The sequence below is a fragment of the Setaria viridis genome, chromosome 9 (genome assembly GCF_005286985.2).
Source record: "Setaria viridis chromosome 9, Setaria_viridis_v4.0, whole genome shotgun sequence".
Lineage (NCBI taxonomy): Eukaryota > Viridiplantae > Streptophyta > Magnoliopsida > Poales > Poaceae > Setaria > Setaria viridis.
The window spans coordinates 25,389,710-25,397,923 of NC_048271.2; positions in this window are offsets into that span (position 1 = coordinate 25,389,710).

Consider the following 8,214-nt stretch of genomic DNA (forward strand, 5'->3'; position numbering starts at 1 on the left):
CTGATGGCATTTTCCTTGGTTATGCTTCTCATAGTTGGGCTTATCGTGTGCTTAACCTTGAAACTAACCGGATTGTGGAAACCTGTGAAATTACTTTCGATGAAACTATACCTTGCACAACCCTTGTCTTTGAGACTGCAGATGAACATGAAATGGGACAAAGCATTTTTGAGGAAGAGGAAGAGCGTGCTAGTGGTGGTGGTGGTGAGGAAGATGATGAAGCTAATCATGCTCCAGCTGCAAGACCTGTACATTCTACTTCAACAACAAGAGTTGATGGCCCTACCCCTACTACCACTACCTTAAGCCATCACCAAGTACCACTCCAAGATGATAAAGAAGAAGATCAGGTTGAGCCAGCTGTTGTTGAGGGGGAGGCAACTTCAGAGCGAGGAGCTCCACGACACATTCAGCATGACCCTCCACAACAGATGATCAGTAACTTGCATGAGCATACCACTAGACACAGCTCTAGGCAGATTTCACACTTTGCACATTATGCTTTTGTTGCCTCTTTTTGAACCCCGAGATATTGGACATGCTTTATCGGATTCAAACTGGGTCAATGCCATGCATGAGGAGTTAGAAAATTTTGAGCAAAACAGGGTTTGGGTTTTAGTTGAACCACCTCCAAATTGCCATCCCATAGGAACAAAATGGGTTTTCAAGAACAAACAGGGTGAAAATGGGTTGGTTGTGAGAAACAAAGCGAGGCTGGTTACCCAAGGTTTTAGCCAAAAAGAGGGGATAGATTATGAGGAAACTTTTGCCCCGGTTATCCGTTTGGAAGCAATTAGAATTCTTCTATCCTTCTCTATGGCTAAAGGTTTTAAGCTCTTCCAAATGGATGTAAAAAGTACCTTCCTTAATGGATTCATTGAGGAGGAAGTGTATGTGAGACAACCCCCTGGTTTTGAGAGTCCAAAACATCCTGACCGTGTTTTCAAACTCCAGAAAGCTCTCTGCCTAAAACAAGCACCCCGAGCGTGGTATGTGAGGTTGAAATCCTTTTTGCTTAGGAATGGGTTTGAAATGGGTTCAGTTGATAAAACTCTCTTTCTCCTCAGGTAAGGCAAAGATTTGCTAGTTATTCAGATTTACGTGGATGATATTATCTTTGGTGGTTCTTCTCATGCTTTGGTTGCCAAGTTTGCAGATACTATGAGCAGGGAATTCGAGATGTCAATGATGGGTGAACTAACCTTCTTCCTCGGGCTACAAATCAAGCAAAGCAAGGAAGGAACTTTTGTGCACCAAGGGAAGTACACAAAGGAAGTGCTAAGAAAGTTTGACATGGCTGATGCTAAACCACTGTCCACACCCATGGCGACGATGACGGCGCTTGATTCAGACGAAGACGGAGAATTGGTGGATCAGAAGGAATACCGGAGCATGATCGGCTCCCTCCTCTACTTGACGGTGATGAGACCCGACATCCACTTCGCAGTGTGTCTGTGCGCCCGATTTCAGGCTTCTCCAAGAACCTCTCACCGCCAAGCGGTTAAGAGGATCATGAGGTATTTATGCTTTACCCCTGAATTTGGTTTGTGGTATTCTACCTCCTCGACACTCACGCTCCGCGGATATTCTGATGCGGACTTTGCTGCGTGCCGACTGGATCGCAAGTCTACCTCGGGCACTTGCTAATTTCTCAGTTCGTCTTTGGTCTCTTTGTCTTCTCGCAAACAGTCTAGTGTTACTCAGTCTACCACTGAAGCTGAGTATGTTGCTGCTGCTAGATGTTGTTCCTAGTTGCTTTGGATGATTTCCACTCTGAGAGATTTTTGTTTGAGCTTTTCCCATGTGCCTCTTCTTTGTGACAGCACGAGTGCCATAAGTGTAGCCAAGAACCCTGTTCTCCATTCAAAAACCAAACACATAGATGTGAGATACCATTTTCTGAGAGATCATGTTGAGAAAGGAGACATTGACCTTGGCTATGTTGCTACCCAAAACCAGCTCACTGACATCTTTACCAAGCCCCTGGATCAAGCCTCTTTTGCTCGTTTACGGGGGGAGTTGGTTGTTTGCTTTCCTTTCTGAGTTGGGTTTTGGTGCTTTTCTTGTATCATATATCTATAGTCATTTTTCTTATTTGGATTTCATTGCATCTATATCATGTTGCATTTGTATCATATTGCATTAGATGAGCTTCTCTTATATGCCCTATATACTACCTTATGCTACTTGTGAGATAGGGCTTTGGTTGGTTACTTTGATGCAATGTGCAATTCTGCTCTTGATGATCTTGTTTACTTAATGAGATAAATGCTTTCTGAAATCTAATGCTATATCACCCATGAGTTGATGCTTAGTTATGATTTGCTCATGTTTGAATGCTAGTTCCATTTTTAGCTTATGTTTGGAATGCATGTTCTTTTCAATCGGGTTAAAGATCTAGGTATCATTGCGGATGTTTAGCCCATGATGCACCCCTTGGAGAAGCATGGCTTCTTTGTGCCGCAAAGGCACTTCATGTACTTTGCCTTGTGTGAATCATGAAAAGAAAAATTCAAGAAATTCACCAAGTGTTTATGCTTAATTGTTTATTTTTTAGCTTGCTTAGTTGTTACAAGATGTCTACCAAAAAGAAGTAGGCACTTGGTTTCAACAAAGCTTCACATGACAAGAGATGCGTATGTGGGTGTCTACACTGATCTTTTGTCAAGAATGGTTGTTCCTTGTATGAGTTTTTGATGGCCTATTTATTCTTGCTTGGGTATTTCTTAACAAGGTATTTGCTCATGTGGTGATCTTTTTCAACACTGCTAAAACTGCTTCTCATACCTGCTGTAACATGACTTCATCTTGCTGGCGATGCAGTTGCTTCCTGTAATCCTTCAAGCTTATCTCTCTTGTAGCCTTTGAGAATATTTCATGGTATATCTGAGAAGCTTGTTCATTTCTGCATTTTCATGTCATGATTTTTGACTTTCATGCTTATCTTGATGCTTGCATTGTCAACAAGGGGGAGAGATTTCACACAAACTCATTCTTTTGTCGAGAGGGAGATTTTTTTTCATGCATTTGTTCAGGGGGAATCCTAATTTCAGGGGGAGCTCTGTGAGTTTTTATGTTCTTGTGCTCATTTGCTCTTTTGCCAGTCGCGTTGAGCTGTTGTACCTCTTCTTGAGGAGTCGGATTTGGATTTTCATGTGATTGGTGTTGAGCCCATTTTTCTGCCTCTTCTTGAGGGATCACATGTTTTTATCTCAGTCGTGTCGAGCCATTGCCCTTATCTTAGGGGGATGAGACTTTGCAGTTCGAGTTTCTTCTTTCTTTTCTTATCAAATTATGAATTTGTGTTGGGTATTGTCAATGCACTCATCAAGGGGAAGATTGAGGACCAATGGATGGTCACCCTTGGATGATGAGTGATTGACAACGTTGTGTTGGATTGATGTGCTCTTGGTTTGTGATGCGCAGGTGTGGAGCCGTAGGCGGTGATCAATGGCGAGGTGAAGGTCAAGTAGAGACGGGCCGTGCCGATGGACTGGGAGCGGTGAAGGACGGACGTGAGGCTTGGACTGAGGGACCAGAGCATCGGAGGATCAGCTGCGGTGGCTGACACTTGGGGACATTGACAAGCGCATGTGTACATGGAGGAGTGACCATGTTGACCAAGTCAAGACGGTGGACGTGCAAATCAAGCAAGGGCGCAAGAAGACTTGGCGGCCGGGCGGTTGAGGACGGTGGTGACACGTGTCGAGGAGCGGGTTTGGTGGTTTGGGCCAAAAAACCATAGGCGGATGGTTTCCGGGTTTGGGCCGCAAAACCCGGGCGGAGGTTCCGAGGAGGAATACGGAGGCACGTGCCGGCATCACTGAGGTTGCGTTGAGGCGAATCAAGTCTGTGCAGGAAGCATGGCCGTCCGATCGACCGAACACACATATGGACCAAAATGCCCTATGGTTTTCGGGTTTGGGCCACAAAACCCAGGCGGAGGTTCCGAGGAGGAACGCGGAGGCACGTGCCGGCATCACTGAGGTTGCGTTGAGGCGAAGCAAGTCTGTGCAGGAAGCATGGCCGTCCGATCGACCGAACACACAGATGGTCCAAAATGCCCCTGCACGGGTAGTTATCTTAAATTTAAGTTGTAGGGGTAATTTAGTCATTAGGGGAGTCTCTAAATAGAGATGGGGGGCTGGTTGTTTCAGCACCTCTCTAAGCACTTCATCTATCTAGGGTTTTAGAAGTTCATTAGTCTACTCTCTCTCTCTCTAGTTTATCTCTCTAGAGGTCCTCGGATGTTTTGAGCACTGAGTCGTTGTATTGAATTGAGTTTTAGTTGCGGGAATGGAGGCCCTAACCTCCTCGTGTCCTCCTTCTGTTGGGGGATCACGATTTGTGCAACTCTCGCTCGAGTTCTTTGCATTCTTAGTTTCTCCTATTTTTCCCTTCTCATATTTTTATTTGATTCATGATTTCTGAGGATTCTTGGCTCAAACCGATCATTGGGAAATGAACTAGAACGTGAGGGAAGCCTTTCCACCAAAGGAATTCATCTAACTCCTCATGAGTTCATAGATCGGGACGATTCAAGCTCTAGGGTTGAAAAACCGGCATTCCTCAAAAGATATTTAATTCCCTTTGATTGGCTGATCTTTTTGGGGAAATCTTTTGGGAACATGTTTTTTATGTTGTTGGAAAACTATGGTTAAAATTTCGTGATTTTTGGAGGTCGTTTGATGGAGTTTTGGATTTTTCTTCTCTCCTCACGAAGGCTGATTTCTGTGCTGTCGGAAGTTCCAACGTAACTCGTTTCGGAAGTTCCAACACTGTGTCAAAAGTTCTGACGAGAAATTTGCTGAAACGACAGAGACTTCCAATCAGGTGTTTCCCAGTACTTCCGATAGGTATCAGAACTTCCGACACCCTATCGGAAGTTCTGACAGGAGCATTTTGAGTCCTGTTTTGACTCAGATCTTTGGGTTTTGCTTTCCGGATCTTTGGAGTTTGCTTCCAGTTGTTTCTTGAGAGTCCCGCTGTATTATCGGTCATTACCATAGACACCCAACCACCCAGTTGGCTCTTGGATCTCTCGTCTTCCGCTCGCTTCGGTTTTGGGGTTTAAATTTGGGACAAAAGTCTAAGATTTCAAAAGAAATATTTGAGGCTCCTATTCACCCCCCCCTCTGGTCGCCCTTTCGGTCCTTCAATATCCTATCGAAAGAGTTGTCCTGCCCATCACTTTTGGCATGCTAGACAACTACCGCACTAAGCACCTCACCTTTGAGGTGGCCAACTTCAAGATGTCCTATCATGCCATCTTCAGTAGGCCCATGCTTGCAAGGTTCATGGCGATACCCAACCACACCTACCTTGTCCTAAAGATGCTAGCTCCCAAAGGCATCCTCTCCATCTTCGGCGACATCGAGACATCCTATAACTTTGATACAGAAGCTATACAACTCACCGAGACCCTGGAGCACTCGACCAATGCCACCATGATGCTTGCTAAGTCCAAGAACATTGACTAGAACCAGCTAAAGATCCCAGAAATGGAGCCGATGCCCCTAGCACTGCAACCAGACCATCTAGTCAAGAAGATTACTCTCGGCCTGGAAGACCCCTCCAAGACGGCGCTCATCAGGGCCGAACCTTCCCCCAAATAGGAAGACGCGCTCACCTGATTCCTCCGGGACAACTCGGACATATTCACATGGAAACTATTCGATATACCTGGTATCTCGTGGGAGCTAGCTACTCCTTGGAACTAAGCAAGACTGCAAGGTCGGTCAAGCAGAAGCTTCACCGTTTTGCTCAAGATCGCAAGGAGGCCATTACGGTAGATATAAATAAACTCTTAGCGCCGGTTTCAACTGTGAATGTAAGCACCTCGACTAATTAGCAAACGCAGTCCTAATAAAAAACAAAACTAGTGAATGGAGAATGTGTATTAACTACATCGATCTCAACAAGCACTACCCTAAGACCTCTTCCCTCTTCCTTGCATTGACCAGGTCGTGGACTCCATGGCCGATAGCGTCCTCCTATGCTTTCTCGACTGCTACTTAGGCTATCACCAGATTGCCCTCAATCCTATCGACCAAGATAGGAATGCATTCATAATGTCCTATAGCATCTACTGCTACAACACCATGACCTTTTGGTTGAAAAACGCCAGCGCTACATACCAAAAGGCAAACCAGGGTTGCCTCAAGAAGCAACTCAGCAAGAATGTAGAAGCCTATGTCGACAATGTGGTCAGCAAGACCATAGATGAAGAACACTTCATCACTGACCTAGCCCAAACCTTTGATAACCTCCAGAGGTATCAATGGAAACTCAACCCGGGCAAGTGCATCATCGGTGTCCCGTCCAGAAAGCTCCTAGGCTTTAAGGTCAGCCAATGTGGCATCGAAGCCAACCCTATCAAAGTCGACACGATTAGAAACATGGTGCAACCTGCCGACAAGAGGGACATCATGAAGCTAACAGGCATGATGGCAGCCCTGAGCCGATTCATTAGCAAACTTGGAGAAAAGGGGTTCCCCTTATTCAAAATGCTCAAGAAGGAGAACAAGTTTGAGTCGAACAATGAGGCCAGCAAGGCCCTAAAAGAGCTCAAAACATTCCTCTCCACCCTTCCGTCTTAACAGCCCCGACCGACCAAGAAATGTTGTAGCTGTATATCCCCTCGACAACACAGGTCGTAAGCACGGTACTAGTCGTAGAGCGCGAAGAACCCGGCCACACCCACATGGTGCAAAGGCTGGTATACTACATAAGTGAGGTTCTAAGAGAATTTCCATTATGTACAGGTCCAGAAGTTGCTCTTTGCAGTTCTAATCACATCTCGTAAATTGCGCCATTACTTTCAAGCACACAAGATCTGGGTGGTCTCCTCCTACACACTTGGTGAGATGCTACACAACCGGAACATCCACGGCCGAGTCGCCAAATGGTATGTGGAGCTTGGAGAGTTTGACATCGAATTCTACCCACATCATGCAATCAAGTACTAGATCCAGGTTGACTTCGTCATTGAATGGACCGAGATGCAAGAACCACCCTCCCTGGAGAGAACGAAGCACTAGACGATGTACTTTGATGGAACCCTCAACCTTGAAGGAGCCGGTGCAAGGGTCCTCTTTATTTCCCAAAAGGCGAGTATCTCAAGTACGTCCTCCAGATCCACTACAAGGCCACCAACAATGGGGTCGAGTATGAGGCTCTCATCCACAGACTCCGCATCGCCACTTCCCTAGGAATAAAGTGCATCCTAGCCTATGGCGACTCCAAAGTCATAATAGAGCGAGTCAACAAGTCTTGGGAATGCACGAAGGAGACCATGGATGCCTACTGCGCAGAGGTTCGCAAACTTGAGGCTCAATTCTACGGCCTCAAGTTTCACCACATCCCCTGAGGGATATGGATACCCCATGGGTTCCCACCAACTAGGATACTTGCCAGTCCTGACAAGTGGGCCTGCCCGATGAGAACATGCGGGCCAAGGATGTGAAGGTACTTGGAGCGCAAGACAAGGAGGCTAGGCGATCCAAATCAACTTGGATATTGCGGAATACTTATTGTAATCTAACTCAGGTTGCTTTTCATGTAACAATCTACTAGATTAGATTCAAACTGACTTGTAACCCTAGGTCATCAGCCTATATAAGGTGGCCAGGGGAACCACCCGAGGGGACCTAATCCCATCAAAGACATCTCAACCATACAAGCAATACAAACAACCAAAATATAGGACATAGGGTATTACTCTTCGGAGGTCTGAACCTATCTAAACCCTCATGTTCTCATGATCACCTTCGAGTTCTTAGTCTTGCAATCCCCTCTGCCTACAAATCAACCACTTGGGTAACCCCCTAGTGGACTATCGGGCTACTAAATCCGACAGTTGGCGGGCTAGGTAGAGGTGATTGTGAGATCCTCCCTAGCGAGATGGATGGCATCTTGCCCCAGCGTCATCTTCCCTAAGAACATGAAGGACTCCCTTGCCAACCCGATCCGGCTCCACTTCAGGAGCATGCTGGTGGACTCTGACTCCACCGCCTCCTCCACCAACTCGGCGTCCGCCGCTAGCTCAGCATCCATCGGATCTACTTTGATGGAGCAAGGTCTTCACCTAAGGATCATCATGCTGCTTGCCTACCAGGTCGGCGATCTCTCTCTCTCTCTCAAAGAGGATTTCAAACATCCTTGCTACAACCCGCCCACCCATGCTCTCCGACCTGATCGTGGGGCTAGATCGCA